Below are 22,889 nucleotides of genomic sequence, written 5' to 3'. Positions count from 1 at the left end.
GAAAGGGTTCAAATAAAAAGAGCAAAAGACAACCGAAGTGTGCCCTGGTTTGGCGCACCGGACTGTCCGGTGTGCCACCGGACAGTGTCCGATGCACCACCGGACAGTGTCCGGTGCACCAGGGAATTCCAGTCTGAACTTGCCACCTTCGGGAATTCTGGGAGCCGCTCCGCTATAATTCACCAGACTGTCCAGTGTAGCACCGGACTGTCCGGTGCGCCAGCGGAGTAACGGCTACACAGCGCCAACGGTCGTCTGCAAGAACAATAAATGCGCTACAGTTGCCGCCTGCGCGCGCAGAAGTCAGGACAGGCGCCAGAAGGCACACCGAACAGTGAACAGTGACTGTTTGGTGCACCACCGGACAGTCCGGTGGCCTAGAAGTCAGAAGCTCCAACGGTCGAACCCTAACGGTCGGGTGACATGGCTGGCGCACCGGACAGTGTCCGGTGGCGCACTGGACTGTCCGGTGCGCCATGCGACAGCAGCCTCCACCAACGACTCCTTTGGTGGTTGGGGCTATAAATAACCCCAACCACCCACCATTCATTGTATCCAAGTTTTCAGCCTTCAAACCTCATACAAGAGCTATAGCATTCAATACAAGATACAAACAAAGAGATCAAATTCTCTCCCAAGTCCGGAATCATTCCAACCAAAGTAGTGACTAGAGAGAGAGACATTTGTGTTCATTTGAGGTCTTGCGCTTGGATTGCTTTTCTTCTTCCTTCTTTCTTGATTCCAACTCAATTGTAACCAAGGCAAGAGACACCAATTGTGTGGTGGTCCTTGTGGGGACTTAGTGTCCCGTTTGATTGAGAAGAGAAGCTCACTCGGTCTAAGTGATCGTTTGAGAGAGGGAAATGGTTGAAAGAGACCCGGTCTTTGTGACCACCTCAACGGGGAGTAGGTTTGAAAGAACCGAACCTCGGTAAAACAAATCACCGTGTCATCCGCTTTATTTGCTTGTGATTTGTTTTTCACCCTCTCTTTCGGACTCGCATTTAATTCTAACGCTAACCCCGGCTTGAAGTGTGTGCTTAAGTTTGTAAATTTCAGATTTGCCTATTCACCCCCTCTAGGCGACTTTCAATAATTATAGGAATTAGTTCCATAACCAACATTGGACTAAATGGAGCTATTTTACAAATATTATCTCATGGATTTATCGGTGCTACACTTTTTTTCTTGGCGGGAACGGGAGATGGATTCTAATATTGTTTAACATTTGATATGAAATGAATAAGTGAAATAATGTTACATCTGTAACTATGCTTTTATATTTGTGAATGATGGAGACTTGTTCTTCATGACCTTCGTCAAAAACTCATTATACCTAAAGGGAGATAATGTTTTGAAAGATTAAAGTCCTTAACGTTTAACAATTGTGTTGCCTTGTTTTATGGTTCACAGTAATTAAAATCAAGTGACCAACATGAAGTGCCTTGTTTTATGGTTCACAACATGAGTAATTTATGGAATTAAACTTAACATGTCATTTGCATTGCATTGTGTGATTATCATTGTGATCATTTATTTAATTGGGTTGGGATATACTTATACTTAATAATTATACTTAGTAATTGCTAAATAAATTTTTGACCAACCTATTAAAATCAATGCTCAACCTTAACCATGTGCCCCACCGTAAGTGAGCTCATGCACATTATACCCACACTTGCTGAGCGATGAACGTATGTGAGCTCACTCTTGCTATAATCACACCAGGTCAAGAACAAGTATCTTAAGATGAGGAGCATGAATGATGATACGATGACTTCAGAGAGGTCTAGGTTGTCGTCTCCCAGTCAACTATGATTGTAAAGCATCATTGTCGTCATATGATGTATTTACTCAACTATTTTGTACGAAATTTTATTATATAATAAAGATGTGACATTGATTTCCGTACCATGAGTCATCATATGTGTGAGACTTGATCCTAGCACACATTTGAGATGCGCCCGAGTTTGCACTTAAATCTGGGTGTGACAAATATATACATACCCTCGGTTATCTACATATCCTTGGAATATTCCATGCAATAGGCCAATTAGAGCATGGTGATGCTCGGTAGGCGGACACACCCAAATGTCTACCCACGGATTGCACTGACCGGTGGGGCCTTCAGGGCCACCAGCAATTAGAGCATGGTGATGCCCAGCAGGAAGGTGCACCCAAATGTCTACCCACTGATTGCACTGACCAGTTGGGCCTTGGGGGCGACCCACAGTGGATTGATGGCCTGGTGGGGAATACTCTTGGGCCTTCGTGCCTTGGGACCCCCTCATACTAAGTGTAGGATGATCCACACTGGGGTATCCTGAACCATCGTGGGTGACGAAGTCCTTGACCTTACTCGACACGTCTGGGCCTTCGCCTGGCTGCCATGGTGGAGGTCTTCATTCATGGGGAGCCCCTGGTAAACCCCCTAGTAAGCTCCTACCTTCGCATGGTGGTTAGTAGTAACTAGAAGCAGTGGCGGACCCAGAAATTACCAAGGCCCGGGCCGAAGCGACCATAGACTCTAATAGTAGCATATAAAAAATTTGTATGACGAAACAACGTTGTCATAAATGTTAAAGATGGCATACAGTTTATGATGTAGCTCCTTCCAAATGTAACATGTCAACATCAACATCAGTGCTTCTTGCTCCAGAACCTTGAAGGAAATCATATTAAGAACATGACTTCAAAGGTAATGTTGAATAAATTTAATAATATTAATAATTGGAACATACCACTAGTACGAGGTAGATTCACCCTGCGGGTTCTCATGCCTTGAAAATAATCTAATATCTTTGCATCCTCAATGCTTGTAAATATATCCCTCTCAATATAACATCATACGATGGTTAAGCCATTCGTCTCCTGTCTTATTCCGCAACTCAGTTTTAATGATATTCATAGATGAGAAAGCTCTCTCCACAGATGTTGTTGCCACTGGTAAAATCAAAGCTAATTCAATGAGATGATATACAAATGGAAAGACAACATGTCTGTCACTCTGAACCATTCTCACAGCAAGATCACCTAGGTCATTGCAACTTAGAATATCTGGATCAGCTCTCATATCAATAATGAATATCTCAAGTTGGTCTTTCAAAACTATGCAATCATATGTAGAGAAGTCCGCATCATACAATTTAGCAAGCTCAATTAACTTATCTCTATCAAAATTGGCAAAAAAAATTCTTGGATCAAGGCAGGCAATGCATCTCAATAATTGGGTAGATCTTTCACCAAAACGGTTGTTCAACTCCACAATAAGTTGGTCAAGCACCACATTAAATATTTCATGTTTCAAGTGATGATGGTAAGTTATTAACTGACCTCCACGACCTCTTGAGCGACCTCTAGCAGTGGTTGTATCCAACATGTTTGGCACAATGATATTATATTGAATACAAAATGATTTTGTATCCTCAAAGAGATCTTCCCATCCATGTTGTCTAATTTCATCAATTTGTTGCAATGTGGCACCAATCAGTCCTATGGCACGAACAATATTTTGATCTTTCTTTTGCAAGCATTGGGATAAATCATTAGTCTTACCCAATAATTTGATAACAAAATGCATAATAAGCACAAACTCAAAAGTCTCCATTTGTTTTAGCAAACCAGATGCAATAGTTCTTTGAGAACTAGAACCATCTTGACATATATTCTCTAATACCTCCAAGACTGCTTTCCATATATAATGAAGACGACACAATGTTTTGTGGTGTGATCCCCACCGAGTGTCCCCAGGCCTTGCAAGATTAGTTGCTTGGTTTTTCCCTCTTCCAGAAAAAATTCACCCATTTCCAAACTATGCACAAGGTTGTCATGATGTTCTTGGGCCAACTGATCATGTCTGTTACAAGATGCATTGACAGTGTTAACAATTGATGTGGTGTAGTTAAAGAAATCTGTGACAGAAGGGCAACATTTGGCAACAGCAACAACCACTAATTGCAATTGATGGGCAAAACAATGTATATAAAATGCATAGGGATTTTCATCCAATACCCGTCGTTGTAGCCCATGGAATTCACCTCTCATGTTTGATGCCCCATCATAGCCTTGCCCTCGTATTTTATGTATGGATAAACCATGACTCAGAAGCATAGAGTCCAAAGCTTCCTTTAGAGCTATTGAAGAAGTGTCCGGAACATGCTGAATTCCCAAAAATATTTCGATGACATAGCCTTTGTTGTTCACATACCTATATCACAACACATAGAAGCCAATTAAATCACAAAACATGTACACTTGTTGCTTAACATAAAAATGCTAACCTCACAATAATAGCCATTTGCTCTTTTATAAAGGCATCCCGAGACTCATCAATAATAATGGAGAAATTTTTATTCCCAATATCATATAAGATAGCTTTGGAGGTCTCTTTTGCACAAGCCTCACACAGTTGCTTTTGTATTTTTGGTGAAGTCAATGAATGGTTAGTAGGAGAATCACCAAGAAGGTTTTGAATAGCTTTACTCCTCTTTCTAAACCAATCACAAATTCGAGAAAGTTTCCCTTATTGCAAGAGGTAGAAGACTCATCATGACCACGAAAGGCAAGAGCTTGCAACAAAAGAAATCTCACGATCCTCAACATTATAGTGATTCGATTCAAATATTCTTCTTCATGCTTCTTAGAACCACTTGCCATTGCGTGTCCAACACTTTACCTTTGACTTCTAAAATCCTCACAATGTTTCCTAGCTTTATTATGCAAGCTATCCACCTTCCCAACATGCTCAACAAAAGATTTTGTTGCATTCTTCCAATTACAAAAACCGTTGCTTGTGAATGCATCAATACCAGAATTTTCATGTCTTTGTTGTTTGAATAGATAACAGTAAAAACAAAAGGCAACATCTTTGGTAACACTATACTCTAACCAATTATGGTTCTTGAACCATGAATCATGAAAACTTCTTTGTCGGTCTCCCATCTTTTTTTAGGATATATATGGCCAATTGGTTGACATGGACCCTGTAACAAATACTCTCTTCTAACAGCATCCCTAATGTTAACATCGTATTCATCAATTGGTTTTCTAAGCCCAGGATCAACAACTATATCGAATACCTGCTTAGAAGTTGGAATTTCTCGCTCTTGTTCATGTGAAGTTGGAATTTCTGCCTCAATAGTAGCCTCCTCAGTTGCAATTTCTTGGGCTTGATTGTTACTGATTCCGGTTCCCACTGTTGGTTGAGAATTGAGGGTTGATCTTGGCTGCACATTAGGCACGACGGGTGTCAGAGCTGGAGAGAAAAATGATTGCAATATTCTATGCCTCTTCTTCATTTTGATTGTTACTGGCTCCTTGTATTGTATCTGAAATATTTTTCAAACACAAAAATCTCTATAAAACATCTCTGTAATGAACAATGACTTGACTGATCACTTTTTCAAACACAAAAAAAAATATCTATAAAACACGGCTAACCAATCCTTTATGGCTCTGAAGGAAGCTTTGGCTCGGGCTCCAGTCCTTGCCCTGCCCAACTTTGCCAAGACTTTCACCATCGAAACCAATGCTAGTGGAGGAGGAATAGGTGCAGTCTTGCAGCAGGATGGACACCCTATTGCATACATCAGTCGTGCACTGGGACCAAAGAACCTGGGACTGTCCACCTATGAAAAAGAGTGTCTAGCAATTTTATTCACAGTCGAGCAGTGGTGCCCCTACCCGCAACAGGGAGAATTTATCATAAAGACTGATCAGCAAAGCCTCACTCATCTTGATGATCAAAGACTTTCAACACCGTGGCAACAAAAGGCCTTCACCAAACTAATGGGGATGCAGTTTCGTATCACATACCGCCAAGGAACTGATAACCGGGTAGCAGATGAGCATCTCGGAGACCCAACATGGATTAGGATAATGCAGAGGATCAACTGAATACTATGGCAATCTCATCCGTCACCCCAGGCTGGCTGTTGCAGGTAACCCAGGGATGAGAGTGACGAAAATAACAAGAAATTGTTGAATCATTTGGCCACTGGTGGTAGTAAGGAACACTACACTTTGTCCCAAGGGATCATCCGATTTAAAGGAAGAATTTGGTTGGGGACCAACAAGGAGATGCAACTTAAAGTCACCTCAGTGTTACATGATAGCGCCGTGGTAGGTCATTCTGGCTTTCTGGTTACCTATCGAAGAATCAAAGCGAGTTTTGCATGGCCAGGAATGAAACAGCAAGTTCGATAGTTTGTCAGGACCTGCCAAATATGCCAACAGGCAAAGCCCGAACATGTCAAATACCCCGGTCTCCTACTCCCATTACCGATTCCTGAACAGTCATGGCAAATAGTCAGTATGGACTTTATTTCAGGTCTCCCACCGTCTCGCAAAGGTAAGTGTATATTGGTGGTGGTGGACAAACTGTCTAAGTATGAACATTTCATACCAATGCTTCACCCTTTCATAGCTTTGACAGTTGCCAAGGTGTACATGTCTGAGGTTTATCAGTTACATGGGATGCCTACTGCCATTATTTCTGACCGAGACTGCATTTTCACAAGCAAAATATGGCAGGAACTATTCAAACTAACTGGAACCCAGTTGTGTCTCAGTAGCTCATACCATCCCCAGTCCGACAGACAAACAGAGAGAGTAAACCAGTGTCTGGAGACTTATCTGAGGTGCTTTGTTCACTCCTGTCCCAGACTGTGGCCTAACTGGTTACCCCTAGCAGAATTTTGGTACAATACTTGCCACCATTCATCACTTGGCAAAACCCCTTTTGAAGTGCTCTATGGCCATCCACCATCTCAGTTGGGGTTGATATCCTCGGCTCAGTGCTCTGTCCCAGACCTGAAACAATACCTCCAAGACCGACAGGGCATGTTATAGTAGGTACGCTTGCATCTCCAACGTGCTCAGCATCGAATGAAGAAGCAAGCGGATCAAGGTAGGACTGAAAGGGTGTTCTCAGTGGGGGATCAGGTATTCCTCAAATTATAGCCTTATTGTCAGTCTTCTATCACTAAACAGGTCAACCAGAAGTTGTCATTCAGGTTCTTCGGCCCATACACTATCATACGACAAATTAACCCAGTTGCTTATAAACTGCAGTTACCAGCTGGAAGTTCAGTGCATCCCTTATTTCATGTCTCGCAGTTGAAAGTCGTGGTCGGTCCACATACCCCGGTGAGCCCCTCTCTGCCTGACTCAATTCATAATCTACAGATACCAGAAACGGTGCTCGATACCAGACTACGACACCGCGCCGGCAAAGTCATCACTCAGCTGCTGATCAAGTGGACGGGCTGGCATCCTTCGCTGGCTACATGGGAGGAGGAAGTTGACATCAAACGTCGCTTCTTGTTCGCTCCAGCTTGGGGACAAGCTGGCTGTCTACGGAGGTGAAATGTCAGCAACCTGATGGCGGCTGCCCAAGGAGAAACCAGTGCATCGACGTCCAAGGATGGCGGGAAGGATGGAGCTGAAGATGATGGGCCATCCAGGCCGGGACCTCGAAGGAGCAAGAGAAGACCGAAGCCCAATAGTCATTTTGCTGGCCCAGAGTGGCAGCCGTAACCTACACATGCATATATACATGTAAATAAGAAAGGCAGAGGGTATTTGATCGAGGAACAGAACCCTGATCCCGGCTGTGTCCGGTGGCTGGTGCTGTGTCGCCGTGTACGGATCCCAGACATTCATAAACCACAGATACCTTCGAGAGAGGACCTTGAGCACCGGGAGCGGTGCTCAACCATCGAAACCCTGCTGGTGCTTACAGGACGCATGGACGGGGTCAAGACTCACCGGAGTGCTCGTGTCGGCGTGCCATGCGTGACCGGACGACTCGGCGGAACTGAATTCTGATGGCTGGTGGCTAGGGTTCTGAGGCTGCGTCGCACTGTTTGTTCGTGGGCCGTGGGCTGCGTAACAGCGTATATTTTCTATTTTTTTTGCCCGTGCCCCGGGCCGTGGCCCAGGTGGCCATGGGCCTGGGTCCGCCCCTCACTAGAAGTCCTCGCTGTGGGTGAGATCGTTGAAGTCTTTGGTTTGGCCTAGCCCTACAATTAGGCCTGATTCATCATGGCCTAGAGGCAAGTTTACGAAGGGTCAATCGATGTCATCGACGTTAGGTTCAGGATTCACTTTTAGATATGTTATTATCAACAATTTTATTAAAAAAATGTAATTTCTAAATCAAGCAATAAGACATGAACATGTTAAAGCTCTAAACCCTAAACCCGTGACCCCCAACGTCCCTCCAAGAGTTGTACCAACTCTTCAAAAAGTATGCAAGGTCCAAGGACCTCCACTATCGTAAGATTGGGTGCAGCGCATGCCAAGGGAGACCTCGAACACAGCAAACTCCAAACCATGGCCCAGAAATTAGTAGCCTTCGCTCTCAAATCAACAGCAATAGGTGCACAACATTGTCAACCAGTGGTAGCAGCTCGAGGACCCATAATTTTTATGACAAGAACCAACAGGCAGCTAGAGGTGGCAGAGGCAGGGGATGCGATCGTGGCGCCATGCTTGAGCGCAAGCCATATTATGTCTTATATGTCGGACACTCAACCAAAGACGGTCACACTACTAAGGAGGCCAAAGAAAGAATGGAAGCTAAAGGCCAGTGAGGGCGCTAATTGAATAGCCAGTGAAGGCAATAACCTACACCTTCCAGCCACACTTCCCGGACCACTACCCAGAAGTGGTCCCCACTACTAGTAATACTAACAAACTACAAACCCCTCCCTATCCAACAAGAGAGGTTATAGCTCCCACCACCCCCTCAGCCATTGCCCCAAAGACAACTACCCCCTTCCCCACCCAAGGAAGAAGACGACTACCTTTTGCCTACGGTGCACAAGATAATCAACATCATCAATGGAGCCATTGACTTCACTAACAAGAGGAAGGATTACTACTGAAGTGTAAACCACGTCGCGGTCACGGACCGGTACTCAACACCAAATAGTCACATGTTCTGCTGACATTCGACGCAAACGACGTCAACCCTAGAAAGCTCCCTTGTAGTTTTCCTTTTTCTCCTGTTTACAAACATAGTTAGACTCATACTATTTTGCTCACAAAGGGGTGAGGTTTTCAATGAGGCAGAGCCTTGTAATTATAAAAGCCAAATTTCCCCTATTATTCTTCCCATGGCTAAAAGGGTCAAGCCCTACATTCGACCAGAAAACTCAGTCATCGCATCAGCTAGATCAATTGTTGCCCGTGTGCGACGAAGACACCTAAGGGTGCAAAAGCTTCCCAAGGGCGCCACTGGATTCAAATGAAATCTTGGTGAAGACACCTAAGGGTGCCGCCAGATTGAAAGAAAATCTTGGAGAAGTCACCTAAGGGTGCAGAGCCGCCTAAGGTTGCCGCCAGATTGAAACAAAATCTTAGTGAAGTCACCTTAGGGTGCAAAGCCACCTAAAGGCATTACCGGATTAAAAAAATCTTGGCGAAAACACCAAACGGTGCAAATGAGGCTAAGGGCACAAGAATAAAAGCATTATTTTGCAAATACATCCCGAAGAGTGAGGTCATTCAAGGAATCAGACCAAGCTCAACACACACCCAAGGTCACCATTCACAACATATTCCATCGACCTCAAAATAAAGACACCGAAAAAGCAAAAAAATGCAAAATCAAGTGACGTCACATCAGACCCTGGCCCATATGTAACACCCTAAGGTCCCCAAACACTCCGGGGTGTCACTAAAGTTACCCTTCCCACAAACTGCTATAAAAATTCGACAACATCTCCCTTGAAAGTTGCATAAACGAGGAAACCACAGTGTATAAAAATATTTCATGATAAGAATAAACATAAAAAACATTATTAATTCAGCTAGCAAAGGAACGACCACCATAACGACAAGAACAGATTAAACCACTTGCACACACTTATTAAAAGAAACCAACATCCATTGACCCGAAGTTCCTAGTTAAGGTCATTACTAAGCAGTAGCAGAGTTATTTAGAAGTGTAGGTGAACGTGCTGCTACTTCCCTCTTTTCCCCAACAAGATTCAAGTACCTGCATAAAGCAATGCAAGAGTGAGATGACACATCTCAGCAAGTAGAATGATTATCCAACGGTTAGACAACATAAATATAGTGTTTTACCATCCACGGATTTCACAACTCCCTTCTTAACAATAGGGTGCAACAAGAATACAATGTACATTTACACCTAGTTCCCACATCTCAAAGATGAAAATCTCAATAGTAATATAGCAATGTCACGTTCCACATATACCTCATGAGTGCATATGACTACAAATGCAAATATGACTTCTGCCTTTATACCTCTAGAGATATGAAGCTGCATCGTACCCCTCCTCGGGCAACATACGATGCTTAATGTACCGGTACGGTCGGACCATATGATCACGACATAACTTCAAATGCAAAATGAATGATACACTATGCATGACATGCCAATATAATTCCACATCATTTAACATGCTTCAAATAGATACTTCAACTTCATCAAGTTACGAATCAACCACTATAACATTCTCGAATCATTATCCTCAACATATTTAAAACAGTAGAACATGAATAATTTCAAACAAACAAACCTCTTAATAGAATTCAATGATTAACACATTCGATACTTATGAAAATTCAATGACAGGGCACAAGATACAACCAAACGGTATAAAACCACCACTGCATTTACTTGCCTTCGCCAGGAATTTGAAATGGTATTAAGTACGATCCGAAGGTCCACCACCTATTGCGGCATAAAAGTTAGTACACACATTCACATAACATTCGCTAATAACTAACACCGCTCCTACGCACAAACCCCAAAACCGACGTGAACAACACCTCTCCCTACCACCCACCAAACTGCAGCAGCGCTGTTTGTTAATTTCATATCTTTAAAATTATAATAGGAGTGATATCAAACAAAAACTCCAGAAATGTCTACACAAAATTCCCTATAAGTTTTGTATTCAAATGATAATTAAATTTCGACATTTTGATAGCCCCAAATAGCCGGCAAAGTACACCATGTGTTCTGTTTTTTTGGACAGCAACCTAGCTGAGTTCAAAATATGATATCTCCTAGAATATTTCACCAAATTGGATGCATAAGTACTCTATGGAAAGATATGATAATTCTCTAAATGAATTTTACAGCGATTATAGCTAATTGACCCCGCAAAACCCCAGAAATAGTCGACACTACTGCTGTCCGCCCGCCACCAAAAATCAGGACAGCACTATGACACCCCAGGTGTCTATTTCGTGTTATGTCGGGAGATTTATCCTAAGCTTGTATGCTCAGTGAAAATATTTCTCGACCGCGTCTATCTCCCTTTACCAAGTTAATCGTGAATGTTTCACCGAATTCCGAATTAATTGATCTCAAGAAAGCCTAGATTTGGAGCATGTTAAAGGTTTTGTTTCTTAAAGCAAATGCAAATTCGAAAGTCAATCTCGTCTCGCAAATCCCATCCAGACTCATTTATTTGAATTCTTGACAGTTGTTATTCGATCTATGTCTGAATCCGATTTCTCGACTTCGATCTATGTCCGACTATTTAATCTGAATCCACATTCTCCAGCGGAATCTCTGTTGTGTGAACCTCTAATTAATTCTTATGCAAATCAACTTGTTATCTCTATGTCATCAATCATCTCTATCTATCAAGTGTATTCTAAAGATTCCTCGAAGTTGAACCAAATGCTCACATGAAAAGATAAATCATATGCTTGCTTGAAACTGCTCGTTTGCACAAATGCAAATTTTGAAATTCAACCAAGCCTTGCCATCTTTCTCAAACAACTCTATATGAACCCTTCAACAAAGGTTATTAAAGGTCCATGTCAAGAAAATGTTGAGAAAATACTCTGATTGCCCTAAAAATCTTATTTGAAGCGTTATAACGATACAACATTGACCAATGTGGAAATTCAGTTTCTTAACAAGATATGATGTTTGACCTTGAATAAAAGTTGTAAAAAAACTAATTCACAACAAATGTTCTATTTAAATCAAGTCGTGATTCAATCTCCATGTGTCTCAAACAGTCCTCTCAAGTTTGTTTAAAAAATCTGATTTCAGGACTCGAATCCTTCCAAGTCTGGAATCAGTGTGATTGGGTCGACGTCTCGCGTTCTCTAATTTTTGTTAAGCAACTCAAGTTTACCTAAATTTAAAAGTTGTTAATAACTAATAGAGGCACAACATATTAAAAGACGACGTTCATCCGACCCCGTTTGACAAGGTTTTGATGGTAGTTTCTAACCCTCATCAGCACCGTGACACTAGTGACGTTGAGCTTAATTACCCGCTAACCCTTTCACGAAATGCTCGGGCACCCTTAACCAAATTTGTAGTGCATTGCGTGGGAAGCAACTTTGCTATAGTGACCATGGTCCGATTCCAAGCAGAAAATGCCATTTCATGCCGTCCAATGCAGCCACTTCGACGTTCGCCACGTGTTCGACAGTTTGCTGCAGCGAGAAAGCGTGACCAACAAGCAGCCGGTCGTGTGGGAGTGGCCACCGCCATGGTCAGCCAGTCCCTGACCATTGCCAGCCCCAACCAACGGCATGCCTGACGCCGCCCACGCGGGCCACTAGCGTTGTGCTCGCCCGGGCCTTAAGTAAGACAGTCGAGCCCCCTCCTGTGCTTGAACGCCCATCTCTGTGCTTGCTGGCTGAGCGTGTGCCCCTCCCGCGCAGCACGCAGCCACCTCCACCCTCATCCTCTCTCCCCCAGAGCGGAGCTGCACCACGCGCGCACCTCCCCTAGCTCCAAGGTCGGGCCGGCCATCCCTGCTCAGGCGCAAGCCCCTAATTGGCTCAGGTTCGAGCTCCCCTTCCCTGCTGTTGTGCATGTAGAAATCAAGGGAAGAAGACCCCCTGTCCATGACATGTGGGCCCAAGACCAAATGTGAGTGTGCACACCAATTGTAGATTTTTGTGTTGTGTTCAAAAATCCATATCTTGAGTTTGGTAGCTCGTAAAATCATAAAATCTGTTTTGTTAGCTTCCTTATGAAATACTCTACCTATCTCTACTATCCCATATGAGCAGAGCGAGGGCGTCCACCACCAGTCGTGCCCCCGCCCGCGAGTTAGGCCGCCGCCCTCGCAAGCCATACCGCCCGCGATCCCCGGCGCGCTTCTTCCCGCTCCTGCGCAAGCCACACCGCCCGTGATCCCCGGCGCCGTGATGCCAGCCACCCGCGCAAGCCACACCGCCCCCATCCCCCGGCGCCCTCGCTTCCCGCGCGCGTCGCCCGCGCCGCCGGTAATCCCGCCCATCCACCACGCCGTGATGCCCTGCGCCGTGATCCCCGCCGTGGGGTTTCCCGAGGTCTCAACGCCCACGCCCCCGCCCATGGTGTTTGAGCTCGACAACGCCGACAGCGTGCGATCTCTCCTTCCCCGCGGCGCCCAAATCCGTCGAGGGCTTCCCCACAACGCCGTCCTTCCCCGCGGCACCCAAATCCCGCCATGGTCGAGGGCTTCCTATACGCACCCCCAAGCCGACGTCTGCACCTCCGTCCCCGCCCCCATCATCCACGCAATCCATCGTGGTCTGCCCCCTGTGCCGCGTCTGAGCCTCGAGCCAGCTAACGACGGAGGTCCACGCCCCTCGCCGCCGCACCCACACCCTTCCCCGCCCCCACCGTGCTCGCCCCCCGCTGCCGGTGTGGCGCTTCGGGGCGACATGATGGAGGCGACCAAGACCATAGGTATCCTGTAAGTACTCTTGCTTAGCTACTTCGATCTGCAGGTCCTTCAATCTCCGGGAATTTGACTGGAAGATTCGAACGTGACCGTTTTTCCACATTGCTTTGATGTTGATCTGTGTAGGTCGCGTCGTGTCCGCTAGCCCATGGTGATTTACGCCTTCTTGATGCTGCAAAACCTGATGCTCGCTGACCGTCGTTCCTCTTCAAAGTTGGCACAGAGGTGGGTGTGCTTGGTAAATTGTTTTTTCATGTGGTCAGAAGATAGAAGTTCTGCTATTGCTAGCAATTATATTCTGGGCTCAATGCAGATTGTGATCAACTCTTGTTGTGCGGCATTTGCAGAGGGTGTAAAAGAGGGGAAATGATTTTTGGGCGGAGTTTGAACTGTATGTTGATGACCTTCTTGTTGGTGTAGCCATTGATATTGCAATTGTGGGGCTGCGGGCTCCATATGTGATAATTGGGAAGGGGTTTGCTTCAACTGGGCTCTTTGGAAGGTTTAGCAGGATGGCTGGATTTTTGCCAATCAGGTGATTTTTTTTCCTGGTTGTTGTCTATGGAGCTTTGTACCGCACCATGAATACGAACTGAACTTGAAAGTCTGTTTAGACTGTATACCACTCACATGTCCGTTTTTTACACCTATGAAATGCAAAAGATATGGAACTTTGACTTAAAACGATCTATTTTCTGTATGGCGCTAGGATTTTAAAACTCCCTGCGTTGAAAAATTGTAATCAACAATTAGGGCATGGGATACTGATAACAGTAATAGGCTACAATATACCAGAGTATTTGAGCTGATGATCCATGCACGAATCCAAACTAAGTTAGTCTCCACATGGAATTATGGTCCCAACGGTCCAATCATATCCAAGGCATATATTAATTATATTAGTAACACACTTAGTAAGCACACCCACTTGTGACCTGTCCATACAGAGGTACAGGGTTTCTAGAAGTATGGATGGAAAAGGGAATTAAACAGCGGCAGGGGAGATGGATGGAGGAGGTAACATAGCATCAAGGTGAACAGCATGAGAGGAGGCAGATAACAGGAGTGACAAATGATGTGGTGCTGCTTGACCAAACCAACACAACCCAACCCAACCCAACCACACACACTCTCTCTCTACAAAATTTGCTTTATTCGTTGTGTATCTTAATTTCTGAATTTATCTTAAGCTTGTACATAAAATTTGTTGTCATTGCTTGCTCTTTTTAGGTGACTGTTTATTCCAAACAGTTATTTTATGTGATTGACATTTGAGTTCTGCGTTGAAAACTGATTACCAATGGATGAATTTATATGGTCATTGTGTATGAGTCAACGCCATAATAATCCTCTCCATGTTTTGTGTGTATATGGTACCTGTGCATGATATCACTGGTTGAGCATGAGTGGGGGATATCTTCTTTCAGATTTATATTTTATGTCAAGATGGAAATACGACATTGAGAGAAGGAAAATAGGGCTCATGATCTCAGCCACTATGAACTTTGTGGCAAAATATTCTCTGGACGACGTATTTTTTATTGACATGTCACTGAATGTTTGTTCACTCTATACTTAATGTTATCAGTGGAAGGTCAGATGATCGACAGTGAACATACTGGGCACTATAATTTCTCATCTGAGAAAACAAGCCAGAATTTTGATCATCCATTTATGAGAAAATATTTCTGAATTCCATGTGGTGTTTTTTTGTTGCCTCTTTTTGTGCCTTTTCTGTTATCTTAACTGTGTTGCACACTTATGAGGATATGATGACCCTTTCCCCAGATGATCGACAGGAGCCTCCTAGATTTCCTTTCCCAAAGATCTTCAAGCAAGCCTCCTTTTGTAAAAAACAAACCACAACAGGGTATTGGAAATATGCAAAAGGGACTGGTTCAAGAACCGAGAATAAACAGGGGGCGCTAAGGCATTGATACTAAAAAAATATTAAATAGTCGTTTCCATTTAAGGCACTGAATTTTGTCAATTTATTTAGTCTAGCTGACAGCCTAACAGAGAAAGTGTGGAACATCTTGTTTTGGTGTTTGTATTAAGAAAAAATCTATATTGAAAATCACAAATTAGAGCCAGGAACAATGTATTCACGTAATAAGAATGCCACGAGATGTGGAACAGTGACTGAAATAAGACAAGACATCTTTTGAATAGCAGAGTATGCACTTTATGTCAGCTTTGTATCCTTGAATAAGAAATACCTTGAAGCCTCTGAATTCATACATATCTGCAGAGATACTGAAACTCAACTTTCACGAGAGGAAGGAGAACGCTTGGGAAGATTCAAGCTCAGATGACATTTCTGGTGTTATCGCACGCTTTGATGGTGCTGACCTTCAGGTTTATGAAACCCTCACTCTCTATTATCTCTATATATGAAATAGACAATTTGGTTCTCAGTCCCAGTGACGGTCAGGCTTCCTGTGCATGTTCAATGATAAGGCAGTGTCCAGTAGTTTCAATGATAAGGTAACTTTAGTGGATGTTTTTTGAAGCCACAGTTATATTGAATCCATCTGCTTCTATATTGTTTGGCAGTCAAGTCAATGCCACAATTGTGAGATATTGAAATCGATGATAATATATGTCAGCTCCGGCGAACGAGAAGGCGTACCGCAGGGCCATGAAGCGTGCCTGCCTAGCCGTTGCGGCTGTTCTCCGCGAGGTCTGGTCACTGAGCGTTTACCATTTTATGGCCCACTATCTCCCTCCTTGCCATGGCTTGGTATGGCGTGGCGCCTGGATTTTAGCCGCTGATCGGAATTGTCGAGTGCGTAGGGTACAATTGGGATCGGGAGATTGGGGCACACTGTCCATTTGCGTCAGTGAGACGTGGTGCATTATAAACTGATCCGACCATGGCCTACTTGTTTTCAGTCCTATAAATTTGTGGTTTCTGGGTGACTAATTTTATTACCGTAGCTTCAGGAGGTTGTTGTTGTTCAAAGGATAACTTCAGGTTGTGCTGGACCATTCACGTTTGCACCATGAGCACTGGGATAGTACGATGTGTCGATGTGATATTTTGATCATGTGGAAATGCAATCTTCAGATCCGTCCTTGTAGATTCTGTTTTCAGTAGTGGGTTCCTGATGATGTTTTGTACATTTCTAGGGCAGTGGCACAAGCCTGGACGCCGTTGCTGCTGCCATTCAAATTTTGGAGGTTAGTGCTGTTGCTATATGACCTACTGTAGCTTTACTCTTGTAGTATCTATGTATAAATAATTTTTAAAAACATTGGTATGAAGATATATTTTGTGCACATAAATGAAACAGGTATGTGATAAATGCAACTGTGGTGGCAGAGAATGTGGTGATCGCGGTTAGGGCAGCCACAAGACGCCCATCATCTGGGTGAGGCGATAGCATCATACTTGTCATCATCCTGTCACATAGCTTTGGTATTATTTCTGGTTTTTGGCTCATGTGCACGTTTGCTGGTATTACTAATCGTTTTCACTTTAGTTACAATGATCACCTAAATCCATGGTTTTTATTGCCTATAGTTGTTAATGTTTCTCTGGTTCTGCAGTAGTTGCCTGAAAACTAAAAGTATATGCACACTTCTCTATTTCAGGCATAAAGTTATGGGGCTTTATGCTGTTCGTTGGAGACTGTACATGTGGACATAAGTCTATGTTGGATCAGAAATGTGATTTATTAGAGTTAAGAAAATTGATGTGTATGATATAGACTTTGGAGCTGGGACTAATGCTCGTTTACATCTTATTATTGTTGTTGTATGCTTGTGTGCTTAATTTGTTGTTTCTATAGATTAATGTGAGGTATAATCTTGTTTTCGGCTCTTTTGATGTTGTAGGTGTTGAGTGCAAGAAATCACATGCAAGCTAGATTGTGTTGGACAAGTAATGGTCAACTACTAAATCAGTAGTTTCTTTAATACATCATGCATTATCTAATTTTTATTTTTTCTTATTAAATTGTATGTTGCTGCTGCTCAAGGATTTGAAGCATGAGAAGCGTTGTGGGAGAGAAGCTTCAGTGCAACATTGTTGTTCTATAGGGATCAACGTCCTCAAGGTCACTTGGAAAACTTTCACGAAAAACTCGTAATGCAAGCATATGTTTTATTGGAAAAGTTTTCTAAGCTGAATTTCTGAAAGCCTCCTCACTGCTTTAGTTATGCTGAATTGGAATTTGCAACTAGAGGTTTCTCACAAGTAAATTTCTTAGCTAAAGGTGGATTTTGGTCATTTCATCGACATGTCATTTCTAATGGTGGTGGTGTTTGTTAGCTACAAAATCATCAATCAAAGATTGTAATTATATTGTATCACTGTTTTGTATCAATTTTTAAGCTGCCGTAGCAACGCACGGGCACCCTACTAGTTAGATCTATAAGTTGGCATATTTTAGTGGAAAATTTCTGCTGTAAAAATTCGTATGTAAAACTGGTTTAGAAAATAAATGAACTTGCTTCTCTCCATAGTTTTAATTTAAAAATTCTAAAAATGATGAGATTTGTTTTGTTAGTTAGGTGATGTCATACTCTAGCTCATACTCTAGCTATGGAAAATATAAAACTCATATGTTGTTTACTGTTTTCTTGGTGTGTTAATTAAAACATGTTAAATAGGAAAAAGAAGATTTATTTTCTTGTTATTTTTTGATCTGTAGTTCCAGTGCCTAAAATGTCTTGAAATTTTTACAGTAGACTGTATTTATGATGCTTGGTTACTGGTAAACATTTCATGATTTATGGTGCATGTATCAGTGAGTTAGTGATTTAACTTGCTTGATGCACATTAAGTAGTTTTAAATGGTTTATAAATAATATATGAATGTAAAAATGGAAAATGGTGTTCCAATTTCCTTGCATGATATTATTGTAGCCTAAGAAAACATAATATGGTCATGCATCCACAGAAAATAATTAGTTTTAGATTTAACTTGCTCTCACATGCTTTATTGCATTAACAATTTGTTATTTTTGTAGTAAATACAATATAAAACCTGAGCATGTGAAATTTATACATTAGTCATAATTTGTTATTACCTATGCATCATAAAAATTCTAGCAAACATTAGTCCCATATGGTGCTAAAACAATACCCATTATATAATTATAAGAAGAGTTAGTGAAGGATTAAAAGTAAGCAAACATGCATGTCTTTTGAAATGTTTGAATTATACCTTAGTACCAATTAGAGATTAAATGGTTGTGTCATGATAGTTTAGAGCAAAGTATTAGTGGTGCTTCATCATAATTTTGTGTAACGACGGACATGTGTGCCATAGTGCATTATTTTGGTGGATACGTTAAGTTCGATCAAGTGTTTCGAATGCATGCTATGATATGGTTGTATTTGAAACTGAGAAGTTTAGGTATTGCTCGATAAGAAGGTTTGGTCGATGTGGTTAGAAATTGATTTGGCTTGTATAGAGAAGTGGCGACATGCCGAAGTAGTCATCGCTTCCTATATGCTCGTAAGTCGAATCAATGCATGTTATATGTTCGTTGAATTACGCTTCGCATATAGTGTATGGTTGCATTCGTAGAGGTAAAGTAGACGCATCGAGCTTGATTGGTGGAGCCTAGGTGAGATGCAAGGTTACATAGGAAATGGATTTAGAATTCCTTCGACTAGTTAAGGAGTTGGTTAGAGTTGTTGTGTTACTTTGGATTGTGTGGTGAAGTGATAGCATGACTACGTAGCCACCACGTCATCTATTGTGTGACCATGCTTAAGTGTAACTCGATATAGATTACAAGTCGATAACTAAGTCATGATAGATTAGACTGAGAATTGGTGGTAGTATCTCTCTATGATTTTGCTTGGTGATTTAGTTAAGTGCTCTTGTGCTAGCAGACTAAAATTCCTACGTGTACAATTTTGGTTGTGCGTTTAATCTAGTTAAGTAAAGTATGTTTTCTGTAGATATGTGCTATATAAAAGTTGTAGTTCACTTCTGTATCTAGCTCGTCCCAAAGTTTCATGAGCTAAGGATTAATGGTTTAGAAGTTATGCTTTTCACAAGTTCAGTGACTAAATCTGTCCAATTTCTGTACAGATTTTAGAGATTGCAATAGTTGCGTAAGTTAATGTTAAAATCAGTTCTTGGTGGTCATAATAAAGTTGTAGATAACTTTCTTATAATGTTTGTGTTAAAATTTCATAACCATAGGCCTGATAGTTTTAGGGTTTAGGGTTTAGGGTTTTAGGGTTTAGGGTTTAAGGTTTCAGAGTTATGAATTTTACAATATGATTGTTATGTTCTGTCCCCTGTCTAAACAAATTTCGAAAATTGTATTGTTCGGATCGAATAAGATTGGAACCACTTCTTGGTGATTATAAAAGTTATGTAGTATTTTTGGTGGTCCGAAGGTTAAGTTATGGATGTTTAACGTGTGAAGACTGAATCTGTCCAGTTCTCGACAGCAATGACTTCCTAGTGTCTTTTACCCTAGATACATATTAAATCAACCCGAGTTGTTTATAAATGATTGGTATACAATTTCATTATCTTTCCATAAAATATAGGATCAATTGATTTGGATGCCTGAGTCTTTAGTCATGGTTTTTTAAAGTCGCAAGTCCGAATCTGTCCAAATCTGGATAGAACTATCGTTTGTCATGATTTATCCTTGTTAAGTGTCTAATCAGATTGAGATAACAGTACCAAAGTTGTAGAGCATTTCTTATGCTTTCCATAAAGTATTTGATCACTATTTTTGGATGAATATCTTGTGAGTTATGACTGAAACAAGTAACTGATGTGCTGTTGTCCTAATCATAATTGATTATGGTTGATTGCTCCACTCTTTTGTGTTTGTCTTGACTTGACTTCTTATTTGTTTTGATCTTGATTGAACGAAGTAATAATGACAGTGAACTAAATTGGTTAAAGTCTAAGGAGTAGCTCAGCATAATCACTTTTGGCAAGCGTCGTTATATGGACGAGAAACACAACTAATGATATGTTACCATTTCTAATAATTGCACTGCTAATCTGAGTATTACTAAATAACCAACCTCAATAGACTAGTATAATAAGCAATGTGATTAGGCTATCACTTTCCTTGTGTGCTCTTTGATGTGTGCTTGCATTAGAGTATTGTGAATGATTGTAAAACCCAATTAAGTGACTATTCCTTTTTAACTAAGTCTGTCTATATATAAGTCATAACAAATTTACGTGTGCTTAAGTAGTTTAATAATAAAGTAACTAATAAATGATTAAAGTGAATGTGGTAAATGCTTGTACGTGTGATGTCGTGTTTGCGTTAGTTAATTATATAGGTAGCAATCGTCGTATTTCCACTAGTGTTGATCTTGTGTGCCCGATAACATGTAGATAGCTAACTCTACCATGTGGTTGTTTACGGTGTCTTACAATTTAATGTTTAGTTACTACCATGTGACTTGAAGTGTCTTGTGCTATTTTCCATCCTGCCATACATATGCATCTTGCATCTCATTTAGGACAGAGAGATGTTGATCGTGCAAAATGAAGGATGTAAAGTGGAGCCGACCACAAGGCAAAGTCGATCGACAACACGAAGAAGGACAGACGAGACAAGCACCAAGACAGGAGATGCTCGCCAAGCGAGGGTCATCTAGAAAACAATAATTGTGTTGGATCCCAGGCAAGCCCTGGGTTTATGCATAACCGTTATATATGCTATTTTACTGCACTTAATGTTTGTAGGTGTTGGGGACTCGTTCTCAAATGCTATGAATTAAGAACAAGGCAACATAAAATGTTAAATGTTAATGCCCTTCGTCCAATGAAACATTATTCCTTTAAGGATTAATGTACCTCGGACGAAGGTTTAAGACGATACAATTACAAAGGTTAAATCTTCGTAATCGAACTCTAATAGATTATATGAAGTAATATAAAATATGAAGCATTAAAGACAAATAAATTATGAATGAACGACATTACTTTCATATTATATCCACTTAATGTATTCAAGTATTAGATACAATTATACCTCTGCCCTGGCGAGGATTGATTCCAGAATGATGCGATTGCAATTACAGGAATACGTGAACAGTAAAGGAATACTGTTCACTATTTATAGGCACGGGACACAGCCTGTGAGGAATTACAATTATGCCCCTCATAAAAGTTTACAACAACGACTCAAACATTTATGGACTAAAAGGTCATTCTACTTTTAAGTCGGTTTGTAATTCCGAAGCTTTATGAAGAGGAACCTTCGGTCATCACATGCGGACAGCTTCAGCCGAAGCTGTTTCTTCCTGCAGGACCTTCGGCGTCGAAGCATGGTCCCAACAGTAGCCCCTTCGCGGTGCTAGATCGTTTTTCGGAATTAAATGGCCAGAGTGCGCTCTACCGCTAGGGTTGAGCGTGAGGGAGGCGAAGCTGAAGGATCGGAGACTGTTCCTATCTCCGAAGCGATGCAACGATCTGGGCTGGTGACCTCGGAAGCAATCCGTACTACCGAGGCAGAGCAGACTGTTGCCGAGACAGAAGAAGTTGTTGCCGAAGCGGAAGAAGGAAATATTGAGGAAGCTGATCCCGACGATGATTATCATATTGCCGTGCCAAGCAAACCCAGCCACTTGGACTTCGGAAAGTCGACTGTCTCCAAAGCTGATCTCTCCAAGATGGTGAAGTCAGGTTATTTCAGTGAGAATGAGAAGAAGCTACTTCGCTTCGGGGGGGGGGGGGAAGAAACTACCCCGAAGCCAGGAAAGGATGAAATAGTCATTTTCAAGAGCTTCCTAAAAGCTGGGTTGAGATTTCCCTTAAATAGGATGATCTCTGATGTGCTGCAAAGATTTGGCATCTATTTTCACCAACTGACTCCCAACGCGATTGTCAGGCTCAGCGTCTATATCTGGGCTCTCCGAAGCCAGGCGGTGGAGCCATTTGCCGATAGCTTCTGTCGAGTTCATGAGCTGCATTACCAAACAAAAGCCAGAAAAGATGGATTGCACGAAAATTTTGGTTGCTATAACTTTGCTTATCGGAAGACCACGAAGTTTCCCGTGATCAGCTACCGAAGCAAATGGCCGGCAGGCTGGAAATCAGAGTGGTTTTATGTCAAAGTTGACGAAGACAAAGAGAAGCTGGTTCAGAGCCCTCTTGAACTAACCTTCGGAGAAACAAGACCCCGATGCAGAATGGAGGTAGAAGGTCCAACTTGGGCTGCATTGGGCGAATTCAAGATTATTGCAGAACATATTGGCAC

General features: G+C 42.1%; 2 pseudogenes; one reads left to right on the top strand and one right to left on the bottom strand.

Annotated features, from left to right (window-relative positions):
* Window positions 1-2,597: 2,597 nt before the first annotated feature.
* LOC109942239 (uncharacterized) lies at window positions 2,598-3,434 on the bottom strand (annotated as a pseudogene).
* Window positions 3,435-15,278: 11,844 nt separating this feature from the next.
* On the top strand, window positions 15,279-15,346 carry LOC111590256 (uncharacterized; annotated as a pseudogene).
* Window positions 15,347-22,889: the final 7,543 nt, after the last annotated feature.

This window comes from Zea mays, chromosome 9, assembly GCF_902167145.1.
Source record: "Zea mays cultivar B73 chromosome 9, Zm-B73-REFERENCE-NAM-5.0, whole genome shotgun sequence".
Lineage (NCBI taxonomy): Eukaryota > Viridiplantae > Streptophyta > Magnoliopsida > Poales > Poaceae > Zea > Zea mays.
This window is presented reverse-complemented; position numbering and strand designations above follow the sequence as displayed.